The sequence below is a fragment of the Octodon degus genome, unplaced genomic scaffold (assembly GCF_000260255.1).
Source record: "Octodon degus isolate 3935 unplaced genomic scaffold, OctDeg1.0 scaffold00026, whole genome shotgun sequence".
Classification (NCBI taxonomy): domain Eukaryota; kingdom Metazoa; phylum Chordata; class Mammalia; order Rodentia; family Octodontidae; genus Octodon; species Octodon degus.
The window spans coordinates 2,272,155-2,285,835 of record NW_004524602.1 but is presented as its reverse complement, the minus strand read 5'-3'; positions in this window follow the sequence as shown (position 1 = coordinate 2,285,835).

The following is a 13,681-nucleotide window of genomic DNA, read 5'->3' as shown; positions in this document are numbered from 1 at the left end:
CTTCCTCCTGCCCTTCTGCTTCTCACCCCATTTCGATGTCCTATGATGACATGACAGCCTACAATTTAACCCGCAACCCTATTTCCCATCCCAAACTCCCAGCTCCAGCCTCCTTTAGAGTCTGGCTTGCTAGAGTCTCTAATCATTTCATTCAGAGGCTCCAGAGGAAAAAAATCTGATTGGTCACCTCTGCAGCCAATGGAATGGCACCTTGAAGACAGGTGCCCACTCCCTTGTCCAGTCAGCAGTGGCCAGAAGCTCACCTTGCCCAACCCAAGATCAGGTAAAGATGGCAGAGTAAGAGCTGCGGGGAGTGACTTAGTTACTATTTCTGCATAACAACCACCCCAAAACTTAGTGTTTTAAATTCACCACCATTAATTTATATTACCAGTTGTGCAACTTGGGCAGAACTTGTAGACAACAGCCACTCTTCTCTGGAGTGATGTCCACTAGGGAGACTTGACCAGGCTTGGTGATTTGAAGTGGCATCTGATCATATCCATTGCCAGCTTCTCGTTCCACATGGCCCCTCCAGTCTCAGCTCCACCTTGGTGAAGATGGACTTGACCAACTGTCCTGAAGGCCTGGGCTAAGATACCCCATACCATCACCTGGGCTGCATTCTGTTGGCCAAGGCAAGTCCAATGGGAGGGCAGATCCCAGCTATTTATTTATTTATTTATTTATTTATTTATTTGGCATCAAAAATCAAACTCAGGACCTTTCACTTGCTGGGCAGATGCTGTACCATTAAGTTATATCCCTGGTCCCTAGATCCTAGCTCTTGATAAGAGCTGCACAGTCACTGCAGCCTGTGCAGGATGCCAGGGCTGTACAACCTCCTCTGGAAGTAGCCCCTGCAGAGGTACCTCTGGTTCCCCTTTTTTCTGCCAGAAACGTCTTATGGGTGCACTGGGCCCTGCAGTTTGCCCTTGAGTGGGGGGCTCAGAGAGCGGCAGTGACTGGCCAACTATCTCTAGCTTGTAAGAGCCAGACTTGAGCCCATGTTTGCTGCCTCTTGACCCAATGTCCTTTCCATAGTAGGCAGGTGTGGGGCAGGTATAGGGGGGCAGAGCAATAATTCTAACAGTTTCAGCTCCCCAAGGCCGTGCCAGACACCAGGCTGCATGCTGTGCTGCGTTCTCTTCCTTAGTCCTGACCTGAGGAGGTCTGATATGCACCTTTCAGGTGAGACATGGAGACCCAGGAGGAGGAAGGCATGCCAGCCCGGGCCTGCTCCAGGTAGGTGCCGAGGACATACACTGACCACTCCAACTGCTCCGGTGGGTGGGTGGGTGTTGTGACATGGACATTCAGTTCCCCTTGCTGGACCCCAGGCCACCTGGCCTCTCTATGGGCAGCTGTTTTGGCACCTGAGAATCTGGCCCTGATGCCTGCTGGCTACTGGAGACCACTGGGTGACTTGGGCACAGTAGCCATGTAGAGCTGTTTGCTCAGCCTGCTGAGGGGTTTCCAGCCTCCTATAAACCTGGTGTGGCTCAGCCTGCATAACCAGCCTAGGCCCTAGAGTGACAGCACTGGCATCTGGAAAGGCTAGAGTGAGGTTTGGGGTCACAGAGTTGGTGGATGCCCAGGTGCTCAGACCAAGCCCCTCACCACCCCCAGCTCCTTCATGCTCCAGGGTGCACGCACTGCCAAGGGCACAGAGTTAAGTCACAGCCTTCAGGGGCGTAGAGGACTCCCATTTTGTAGATGCAGGACAGGGAAGGGTTGGCCAGTCAAGGTCAGGAAATGAGTAACAGCAACTGCCCCACCTGGGCTCAGGTGATTTGGAGGTAGAGCCAGCCACCACCATACCCAGAACACTTGCCTTGGGAGACACAAGGTCAGACTGCCTGGGGGCTGGAGGGACATCGGTCTCAGAAGAGGGGGCAGCTGCGGGCTGACTTTGCCTCCGCCTTGCAAACATCTACATAGCTCGTTAAAAAAATATGGCATCATAAAGAGCAGAGACGTTGGCACAGTAAAGCCCTGTCCCCTCCATGCTTGCCAGCCCAAGTGTGTTGAGGACACTAAAAGGACACAGAGCACCTCTGCGTGGGAGGGGTCGGGTGCTGCCCACCTCCTGAGAGCACGCACACAGGGCTGGGTTGGGGGAAAGCTGCCAGAGAATTCAACCTTCCCTGGCCCTGTGCACAGTCCCGTACCAGGGACAGCTTTGTGGAGTTACTTTGCACAAGCCCGCACACCCCTGCCTGCACCGATCCCCCTGGGGCAGGAGCAAGACCAGCACTGTTGGGACCCCCACTCCTTTGACTTTAGAGGCCTCCCTGGCCCACATCCCCACACCTCACTGTTGCCAAAGCCAGACAGAGTTACAGCCTCTCCAGAAAGAGGACATTTACGGCTGGGCCCTGTGCCTGGTCCATAAATCCTACATTCCACATGCACTGGCTGTGTGGTGGTCAATCACCTGGAAACCTGCAGGCCTCCCACCCCTTGCCTCAGCCCCAGCCACTCTGGACCCACTTGCCTGTCCCCAACCTGCTCAGGATACCAAAGCCCCACAGGCCCTGCCTTCTAAGCAGCCACCCCCAATACCCTCAGGGGTCACTACTCTAGAGCATCTCTGTGTCCTCTCGAGTAGCTGCTGGCCATGTGCCAGCAGGTAAGTCCCTGCCTCGGTTTCCCCTACACAAAGCTGGCAGAGTGGCCCGGAAGGAGCAATCAAGACCCTCTGTTGTGTGGAGAATTAGGCAAAGCCGGCAGGGACATGAGGACTGGTAGGAACTCAACAGCAGGGTGGTACCTGGCTGGCCTGGAGCCAGAAACACAGCTGTTTCCTTTCTCCAGTGGAACAGTTGGAAGGGACAGGGACACTGCAAGGTTGATGGCCCCTGCAGCCACCCAGAGGCAGAGAGGTCTTCTGGAAGTTGTGGTAGCTGAATAAGGGTGTGCTGTTCTGCAGCCTACAGAAGAGAGCTTTCCAAACACATGGAGGCTGCAAGGCAGGGGCTCCCGGGGAGCACCTGTGGCCATGGAGGCCCGGTGCCTCTGGCAGGGGCAAGTCAGGGACAGGAATCAAAGGCAGTCCCTGCTCTTCCTGGGCCCCCAGACTCTGCTTCAGGTGAAGCAGATCTGCTTTGAATGCTGCATCCTTGCCTTTGAAGTCTCCCTTGGGCCACTGACAGAATCCTCCTTCCTGTTGGCTCTTGGTTCTCCTGTGCAAACAGGGCAGGTCTGGGTGTGGGTGGCTGGGCAAGCTGAGGCAGGGTGTTCTAGGCAGTGGGGAGCTATGGCAGGTTGTTGAGCATAAGGGAGACATGCCTCAGAGCTCAGGGAAGAAAGTGCTGCGGTATGGGAGCAAAGGAGGCAGAGACCGGAGCTCCTTTTTTAAACGAGTGTATGCACACCCCCTACTCCAGCCTGCACATGCTGCTCCCAGAGCTCACGTTCGTGCTGCCTGGGTTTTTCCACACAGCCATGCGTGTGTTTTTGTGCACACAGAACCTTTCTACAGGCACCGCACACAGTGCACACCAGATAGTGTCTTCACATTAGGGCACCCTCTCTCACACCAACGCACAGGTGGCCGAGCAGCCCCTGGCCTCAAAGGGATGCAGAACATTCACCTGCCTCGTGCACCTGGAACGAGGCACACACACTGGGGTCCAGCAGGGACCCGCAATCCCAGTCCCGGAACTTCCTTCTCCCCAGGCTCACAGACAGCCAGGCTGGCCCCGTGCTTGGTGCTCACGCACTCGCTGGCACGTGTGAGCCTGAACACGCACACGTGCAGTGCTCCACTGGAGCAAAAGCTTGGAGCCTCGCTCCTCCCTGCCAGTTGCGGCCAGCCAATGAAAGCTCTCTGAGTGCTGTCTCCTAGGCAACCAGCCTGAGTTGCCTGGCTACAAGCTGGGCGGGGCCATCGAGGGCGTGGCCATGGCGCTTTGCATCCCCTAATCTGCACCTTTTTTCCTAAAGGGTGAAAGACAGGGTTGGGGATGGGGACAGGGCTGGGCAAGAGTGGTAAGGGTGGGTTGAGGCAGCCAGCTACACAAAAATGAATGAATAAATGAATGAATGAATGAATGAATCCCAGCGACACAAGCCCTTCTGGATGGACTGGGACAGGTGAATATCATGGCCAGAGCTGCTCTTTGTGACTGGCTGCCTGAGGTCTGGGAGGAGACCTGGCCCAGTAACTGCAGAGAACCTGGACAGCTTGGTCCTGTCTTCTCTTTAGAGGATTCTGAAGAGACTGCATGGACCCCTTCCCTTCCTCTCCCTTTCCCTGACTGCACACATAGGCCTGTATGAACATATCCATGAACACAAACTTAAACCCATGGCATAGGTCATCGGCTCTGCCACCTCTGAACAGTGTGACATTGGGCATGTGGCCTGTGGCTTGTGAGGAGTAAACTAGATCACACCCATGAGGCCCTTAGAACCAGGTCTGGCCCAAATGAGTGGCCAATAAATGTCTGCTCGTACTGTTATTGTCTTTCTGAAGTCCCCACACAGTGACTGCCCAGCTCTGTTCAGATTGTGGAGGACAGGTACAGACCTCTGGAGAGGGGGCCCTGGGGATGAAGGGGGCTTGTCCCTGCTGCACAACCAAACTTGTTCCAGCACTACCAAGTGCCCCATCTCAACAGGAGACTGACTTATCCTATTGGAGTGGAATTGAGCACCTGTGGCGACAGCCACTCCTGTGGGTCCTTTCCCTGCCAGGCTCCCTCCCTCAACAGCAAAGGCAAGCATGGTTCCAGCAGGCCCTGGGGTCTGGCTCTGCTGGCCTCACACATTCTCTGGCTCAGAACCCCTGACTGCCACTCTGGGTAGGGCAGAGCCCTTACCCTTGGGAGCTTCATCTTCATTCCAAATGTTACTAGTCAGTGAGGGGGTCTTGGTGGCAAGCTGGGACTTTCTCTTATAGTTCTTGCATTTTTCCAGGATGAGGTGTGCCTAAGTCCCCCTAGCATCTCCCCACTGCCTTGTCCTCTGGTCAGCTCTTACTCCCCCTGTGTTTCTGGCCAGTGTCCCCTCCCTGCGTCCCACTTTCTCCCTCTATAAGATTGGGTATTAATTCTTGTTCTGGGCCCTCTTCCTCCTCCTCACATTAATAGTCTGTGCTTGAAGTCATCAGGAGAGGCACAAGGAAAATAAGAAGAACAAAACAGGAGAGTTTCTTGGAGAGCTGGAGGCTGGTGGTGGCCAAAGACCCCAACCCTCAATGCACACTGAAGAACTATGCTCAGGTATGTGTACTGGGCATTCTGAGACACTGTGCCAGGTGGAGTGGGTACAAGCTCAGTAGCTCACCAGGTGCTCTGCAGCTGGCTAACAAAGTGACAAGTGACAGTGACTATGGAAGTGATCACAGCTCAGGCTGTTGAGCAAGGACCAAGTACTTACAGACACAGTGGTGCCTGCCCCGCCAGCAGCTTCTCTTCAGAATGTCCTCAAATGGCCAGCCCCACCCCATCCCAGCTTCAGGGCTCCATGCTGGAGGTGGACAAGCGGTGGCCCCCTACTCCAGCATCCCAGCAGGACCCTCTCTTTGCCCTGCTTTGCATAATTGGCTTCCGGTGAGACCCGATTTGGCACATCCCACTTTATGCCTCTATTCTGCACTAATCAGTGGGCACCCTGGGGCACATTACCCAACTGCTCTGTGAAAACCAGGATAATCACTCCCCCGTGCAGGGCTGTTGAGAAACTTGGACACAATGCCCACAGAAAGTGCCTGACTCTGGGATGTGCCCAATAGGGGCCAGCTGTTGTCCTTTGGGGGCCTCCAGGGAATGGAGTGGGGCTCAGGCTGGGCTAAGTGTAGCTTCTGGGCTGTCTCTGTCCAAACAGGTTTGCAGCATGGGACAGCATGTCTGCTGCATCCTTAAACAGAGGAGGTCTATAGGACAGAGGCTCAGAAAGCCCAGGCTGGCCCTGGGGAAAGGCACAGGACAGGGATGCCTCCTCTTTTGCCTTAGTTCAACTTCTGGCTGCATGGTAGCTGGAGTCACCTGTCCCTCTCTGAAAAAGGAGTGGTTTCCTCAGCTGCCTTGGCAAGGTATCCTAAGATGGCAGCCTCTGTGTACTGCTCCAAACTCCCCAGAGCACTGCACATGACCAGGATGAGGTCAGGGGTTGCCCAGCTGTGTGACCTCACTTTAGTCCAGCCAGCAGAGACAGAACCAGGAGGCAGGGTTGGGAATGTGGCTCAGTGGTAGAGTTCTTGCCTTGCATGCACAAGGCCCTGGCTTCAATCCCCAGCAGGAAGAAGAAGAAGGAGAAAGAGAGGAAGAGGAAGAGGAAGAGAAGGAGGAAGAAGAAAAGAAAAACAACTAGGAAACAAGAAAGACTGGGCTTGGTGGTGCACTCCTGTAATCCCAGCACTCAGGAGGCTGATGCAGGAAGATCATCTGCCTGGGCTTCTTAGAGAGTGCAGGACCAGCCTGAATTGCATAGTGAAAGCCTGTCTCCAAAAAGCTAAATAAATAAATACCAATCCCTAACTCTCACCCACTACTCTGGGTGGTGCTTGGGTAGTAGGAGTTTCAAAGCTTCTCAGGTTCTTCTAGCACAGATCAAAGTACAGCCCTCTTTGTGACCAAGTCCACATTGCAACATCATGCCTTGGTCAAGTGAGTAGTTCGCCCTAAAGCAGTACTCTTTGACTTGGAATCTAGATTCCCAAGCCCAGTGTGGTCCTACTGGGTGAATTCCCACACTTATAAGGCTTTTGGAATCTGGACCTTAGGGCCTGCAGGCAGCTGGGCCTGGGAAGGGTCTTCCCCACCCTCAACATCTCAGATGGTGAGGCAGCTATAGGAGGAAAGCAGCCCAGATGCAGTGGAAGCATCCACATGGCATCTGGGGAATGGAATAAGCTTTCAGGCCAGCATTGTGCAGCTGTCCTCAGAAAAAGCAGGGGTCCAGCTGGCTGCATGGATGCTGCTGATGGGGTATTGGGACTGGGCACCCTGGGACGATGATAGCTTCCTGGAGTTGAGGCTGGGAAAGACGTGTCTGCGAGCTACAAAGAGCCATGTCCAGCTCAGAGAATGCAGCACAGAGCCTCTGATTCTGCTCTCCTCTGTGGCCCCTTAATCCCAGCTCTCATGGCTTTGCCGTCACACCCCATGGGTACACTCCCTCACAGTGAATTCCACATTTCAGCTGAAAGTGTTTCTTGCATCTTAGGTCTGGTGTCAGTCTCTGTCTTAGTGCCAGCAGGTTTCTGCCCTCTGGCTGGAAGGTGACAGGAAAAGTTTAGGAAGCATGGCTGCAGAATGAATTGCAGGTCATCCCCACCCAAGCTGAGCACCTGTCTGTGTCTGCCTCCCTGGAGCTGGAAGTTCTGTCACTCTGGTCCCAGTTTTGCCCTTACTTCACATGCAGGTAGATAACGCTGACCATCCCCAGTGGCAGTCCTGCTTGGAGCCAGCACCTGGGTACATCAATGCCCTGATTTCAAATTCTCACAAGATACGTGCTGATTGGCTGAGTTTGAGTCAGGTGACCTCAGCCCTGGTCCAATTGGCTGAGGCCAGGGGAAGGCTTCCTTGGAGAATCCCAGCCCCTTCCTGCTAGCTAGAGGGGAAAGGAGACCAATGTACAGAAGTTGTGAGTGCTCTCCTGGAAGCACCCAGAAAGCACAAGGGACCTCAGGGAGGCCCCGCCCTGTTCACTAGATCCAGAACATCTTCCTTGGAACTCTGGGACATGAGAAGTTCACTCATGGATGAATATCAATGGAACTCCATTTCTCCATAAGGAAGTCAAGTGGCATGTAGGGGCCTCAGCCAGGGGGTGATGAGGCTCTGTCAGCAGGGCCTGGGGGCAGCCAAGGGGGTACCACAGGGGTGACCCTCACCCTCAGGCACCAGCTGCAGGCCTGCTCTGCATCCTGTCCAGATCTTTCCAGTAAATAAACATTGATGCTTTCGATATCATGTTAATTTCACAGGCGGCTGCCCTGCTGACAACTCGCATACTCTGCCAGCGCCTCTTGTCAGTTTTATACTCGCAGCGGATGCCAGCCCCGCTTGCAGGCCACCCCACATACAGACATAAAAACAAATGGTTCAGAAAGCCCTGGGGGACTGAGGGAGACCAGGGTGCCCAGGCTGGGAAAGGCACCCCCCCCAGGCTCCCCAAGCTGACAGAGACAAGGGTCAGGCACAGGGCTCAAAATCCACTCATGTGACCTGGGTCCAGTCTCTGTTCCCTGTGGAGCTGCAGTTATAGCATCTATGAAATGGGTTTGATATTACCATACTCCTCTTTGAGGCCTTGACCAACTCCTGGGCAGCTGCTGCCTCTCAAATCTCCTTAAACTTCCAAGAGAAACCCAACCTCAGGAAGGCTCTTGCCTTGCTTTGACCTTCAGCACTGTCCCAGGAAGTGGTTCCAACAGACTTATCACCTTCCTGCACAGGGGAGGACCAGAGGTCTGAGCAGAGCCCAGGCAGGACCTGAAATTCCAGCTTCTGCTTCTTTGACAGCTGCTGGCCACAGAAGCCAGAATCCAGGATTGTAGTCTACAGGGGTGATGGGGCAGGGACCTTTCCTTTGTCCCAAGCCTCCATAACCCAACCCCTTGGGTTCTAGGTTGAGCTAGGGGTCACTTTCTCACCCATCCTTGCTCAACACAGGGCCTCCTGTGCTTTCTAGAATCAGCCTCTTCTCTGCTCACTGACCCTATCTCCACCAATGCCACCCATGGGTGCTGAAGGTAAAGGAGGCAGTTGGCTGGATGTAGAGTTGACTCTTCCTGCTCTGGCTCCTATTGCACCCTTGGGCTAGGTAGAAAGCACACTTGTGTCCCCAGGGGCTGTGTTGGTCAGTGAGAAGGGCTGAGGCTGGATCATGACCACCCCCTGGTCTACCATCTACCCCATAGGAAGAGGTCTCTGCAGCCCACAAGTGGTGATGAGTGGTAACAGGCCAGGGCTGGGCCTCTCCTCTAGGGCAGGGCTCCAGAGCCCTGTGAGAAGAAGCTCTCATCCACACACTCCTGGTGCACTCCTGGCGCCTGCATCGGCTCAATAAAGCCTCCTTAATAGACTAAAGTGAATTAGAGTCATTAACACTGTTATCAGCAGAGGCAGAGGCAGCACCTGCCATCCAGGCCCAGCCCTCTGCTGGGGGAACTCAGGCAAGGCCCTTTCCTCCCTCAGCCTAAGGTCCCTCACCTGTGACCTGGGATGCAAATCCGCCACCCGCTGTGCCCCTACCAAATGCTTCCTGTCACCCAGTGGCCCAGAGCCCCACACCCTTAGCTCCTTCTCTGCCCCCCAGCCTCACACCAGCAAGGAGCCCCTTTCCAGCTGCTCCCTGACCCACCCAGCCCAAGCCTGCCCAGCATCTGAGCAGCTTTTCAAATCCTGTGCTGAAGTTGCCCCTCCAGAGAGGCTTCCTGACCTATTTAGCGGGGGGGGGGGGGGGGGGGTGCCCTGCAGAACCCTGAGGAGGGAGGTCAAGTTCAGACAAATGGGAGCGAGGCCCTACTTTCTTCCTGAAGCATTGCCCAGGAGGCCAGGCTCCACAGCAAGTCAGGAGGAGTGCAAGGGTCTGGCACCAGCCAATGTCCCTCTGTCACCTGCCATGTGGTGTCCATGTAGGAATCTATCTGTTCCTTACCACACTTTGTCTCACTCCAGGACCCTAACTGTAACCCTAACCCTAGAGTGGGTGCTTATAGGCAAGACTTTGCCTGGTACAAAGGCAGGTCACAGCCCCTCTAGACCCCTGTCCTCGCCCCACACCTTCAGCCTCACTTAATGGTTTACAGAATTTTTTTTTCTTTAATTGTGGCTCCCAGAACAGATAATAAACAAGGAAGGGAGAGAAGAAGGAGAAAGCAGCTGATTTTTTGCTACATGGGAAGAGCTCAGGCAAGGACAGGACGAGTAGAAGGAGGAGGCTGCAGAAGAGCCCCCCATTCAGGACCATACCCCATCTCCCCATCTCCAGGACACCCCTCTTGGGCAGTCCAGGCCTCAGAGAACAGCTTGACCACACCTGCATGCAGGAGCTGCCAGGCGCCACCCTCCTCTGGCTGGAGAGGAGTCACTTCTTAAGAATCATAGACAGGGCTGGGGTGATGGCTCAGTGGAATACGTACTTCCCTGGCAAGCGCAAGGGCCTGAGTTCAATCCCTGGTTCTGCCAAAAAATAAAAAAAACAAATAAATAAAATTAGCTTTAAAAAAAAAAAAGAATCATAGACAATTTAGTGGGGCCAGGTGTTTGACTCAGCCACGGCTTCTGACCCTCACCACCATCTCCACCGACAGACATCCTGCAAGGAGGAAACCGAGGTCCAGAAAGATCAAGTGGAATCTTTCCAGGGGAAGTGGGTCTCATGGCAAAGCCCGCAGTTACCATTAATCCAGCCACAGCCTCTCCCACCTCTGGCACAGCCTCCTGGGTGTGGTCTTTGCACCCTTATCTCTGCTGCTGCATGGGAGGGTACCTCTCTTTCTCTTCTCTCCCTGTGGTGTATGAATGAGGCAGGGCCACCAGTGGCCAATCTTTCTTCCCCTCACAAGCTGGCAGGAGAAGGTTAGAGGAATTTGACTGCAAGGGATATTAAAGTGGAAAGGAATCAAATTCTGCATTTTTAAAAAAGCCACAGTGATGCAGGGCATGGTAGTCCATGCCTATGATCTCAGTAATCAGAAGGGTGAGGTGGGCGGGTTGACATGAGTTTGAGGAGGGAAATGTGATAGGAAACAAGTGAAGTTAATTTTCACAAGATAGCTGACTCAAGCCAATACATCCATAACATTACCATTTCAACATATACCCAGTATATTAAAATTAATGATATCACTTACATATTTTGTGTTCTAATTCCTCAAATTTGGTACATATTTTACACTTGCAACATTTGGAAGTTCAGACTGGCAACATTTTTTGGTCACCAAACAGCTACCACCCGCCAATGGCCACTATATTGGGGCAGTGCAGGTTGAGCTGGGAAATGCACAACAAACAAGATAAATCAGTAACCTGACCCCGTGTCTGAAGATGATAAAGAAGGAAAAACATATCAGGGAAAAGGGGTAGGGATGTTAGTTCAGAGTCCCTGACTCCTGGGCTACCCCAAGGTCACTAGGGCCAAGGATCCTCTAGTTCTCACCATCTTAGGGAAGCAGGGTACAGGACTCTCCAGCCTGCTTGACACCAGGGATCAGTTTTTCTTTTTGGAAAACAATTTTTCCATGAACAGGGTGGGTAATTGCAGGGTTATTTGAGCTCATTACATTTATTGTGCACTGTATTTCTATTACGATGACATTGTAATATAGGGTGAAGCAATTATACAACATCCTAATGCAGAATAAGTAGGAACCCTGGGCTTGTATTCCTGCAACTGGATGGTACCATCTGGGGGCGAGGGGAGACGGGGACGCCTGAAGTGTGTTGCTTATGTTCTGCCCACTCTGTAATCTCGTTTTTGGTTGCTGTCGCTGCAGAAATTTTGCTTCACAAAGCTAGGAAGGGGCTGGGGAGATGGCTCAGTGGAATAAGCGCTTCCCTGGCAAGCACAAGGGCCTGTGTTCAATCCCTGGTTCTGAAAAAAAAAAAAAAAAAAAAAAAAAGAGCTAGGAAGCTAGAAATGGAAGCAGACTTATCTGTGCTTCTTTGGTAATCTCAAGATATTCTGCCTTGCTTTTAATCCAGGACGTATGGAGATTTGAAGTTGTCTCAGATGTACTTGTAAGGCGGCCATCATTTGCAATCTTAAAATGGTAAGCCTCTTCTAGCATGGACAAAGTTGATTCTCCTAACTGAGTCAGAGATGCATCATCGATCCATCCTGCCCAGTTCAGGGGTCTTTTGCTGTTGGGATGTAAAGCTCAAACTCTTTTGAAAAACTGAGATAGGTGATCCTTAACCAGCTGGGAGGAGGGAGGCTGTGGCTCAGTATCTTTCAAAATCTCTGCTGAGCTGGGCATGGTGACACACACCTGTAATCCCAGGACTTGGGAGGGAGGCAGAGGAAGGAGAATCACAGTGAATTTGAGGCCAGCCTGGATTACAAAGGGAGACCTTGCCTTAAAAAGAAAAAAAAGCCTCTGCTAGTGTCTGAAACATCCAAATTCCCAGTGTTCACTTATCACCCCGTAACTCCAAGTGAATGCAGCCACTTTATCTACTGACTTGAACACTGTTGTTGTTCTCCCTTGAAGTGACAGATTGTGTTCATTGAGCAGCTTGAATATGACACATGAGTGAACAAGTTTTATAGCCCATCGTGTGTCACTGAAGTAGGACAACAGTGGTGCCTGTTTTTCCAAAGGACAGCTCTGGAGTGTCTTTTGTAATGTACCTCTGACCAGTGACCTACCTTTAGGAAGCCACCTCCCGGCTGTGTGCCATAGAAAATGTGTGTGTTCTGCAATCATTTCCTCACAGAGCTGTGCTAAGCAGACTCGAATTAAAGCCCTGAACTTTAATGTGGTTAGTAATTTAATTACATCCTGCAAAATGTTGTTAAGTTCAGGTGATACTTTACATCTTACCAGCACTTCTCTATGGATGACACAGCTCATAACAGACCTATTCAGAAATGGTCTCTCTGACTTGAGGCGTGAAACCAGCAAGCCACTTAGTCATGGCAGCTGCCCTCTCCTGATAAACCAACACAAATCAACCCATTCAGTCTTCCTGCTGCTCAGCCATTCAAAGGCCTGAACAAGTCTGCAGCTCTGGTGTTGGTTGGCAACAAGGTGCACATAACATCCGCATGCTCATTCTCCAGAAAGATATATTGCATAAACACAAGTATTGTCCCTCATGGTCAATATCAATAGATTAACTGGCCTAAGTTTTGTACCAGAGTTACCCATTAATTCTCTTTAAAATTGTGCCTCAATATCCTCTGCTACTTCATCAATTGGTCAAGTTATGGTGTCAAATCAAAGAACATGTGCTATCTTTTGAACTGCAGTCTGTCCTGAAAGTTCAGGACAAATGACCCTAGCAGCAGACAGGACCAACTCTTCAATAGTAAGACCTTCTTAGCTTTCACCAGACTGTTAGCTGCTAAAAATGATGCTCATGGGGCACACTTTTGATGAAGTGGTAGCCTTCAGTAATTCCTACTGATCTTCATGTTCATGTTATTTTCTTTTGAAAATTCAAAGGCTTATCCTTTAATGCAGGGTGTTTGGTCTCCAGGGAATGAGGCAGTTTTGAAGGTTTTCAGCTTTGCTAGATAGCCAGTTGCCACAAAGCAGGTTAGGAGAATGTGAATGAACTTGGTAATTTAGGTAGTGCTCTTGGTACTTTTCTTTAAATGTTTCTTTCTGTTGGCATTCTTAGTCTTCTGCTTCCTCATCATTGGGTCTTTCCTTGTTTTCAAAGCAGCTCTCCAGTGACCTTGTTCTTCTTTACTCATTTTGGGGAAGGTTGGCAGTGTGCTTTACCAAAACTGGCCAAGACTAGCGCAGGGAGGAGGAAAGAGCTGCAGGTGGAAGTGGTTAGTAAACTAATAGGCAGCCACACAGAGGCTAAAATAGGTGTTACATTCTGACATAAAGCTGCCATCCAATACAGCTGTCAATTGAAGCACATCAATTCACTTGTCACTGAAAGCCTGCCACCAGATGCAGCCTAATTGTCACTCATCATTCACAGATAGGGTTTGATCTGAACGTACAAGCACTTGATTTGTTATGGTCTCTGTGCAGTTAAGG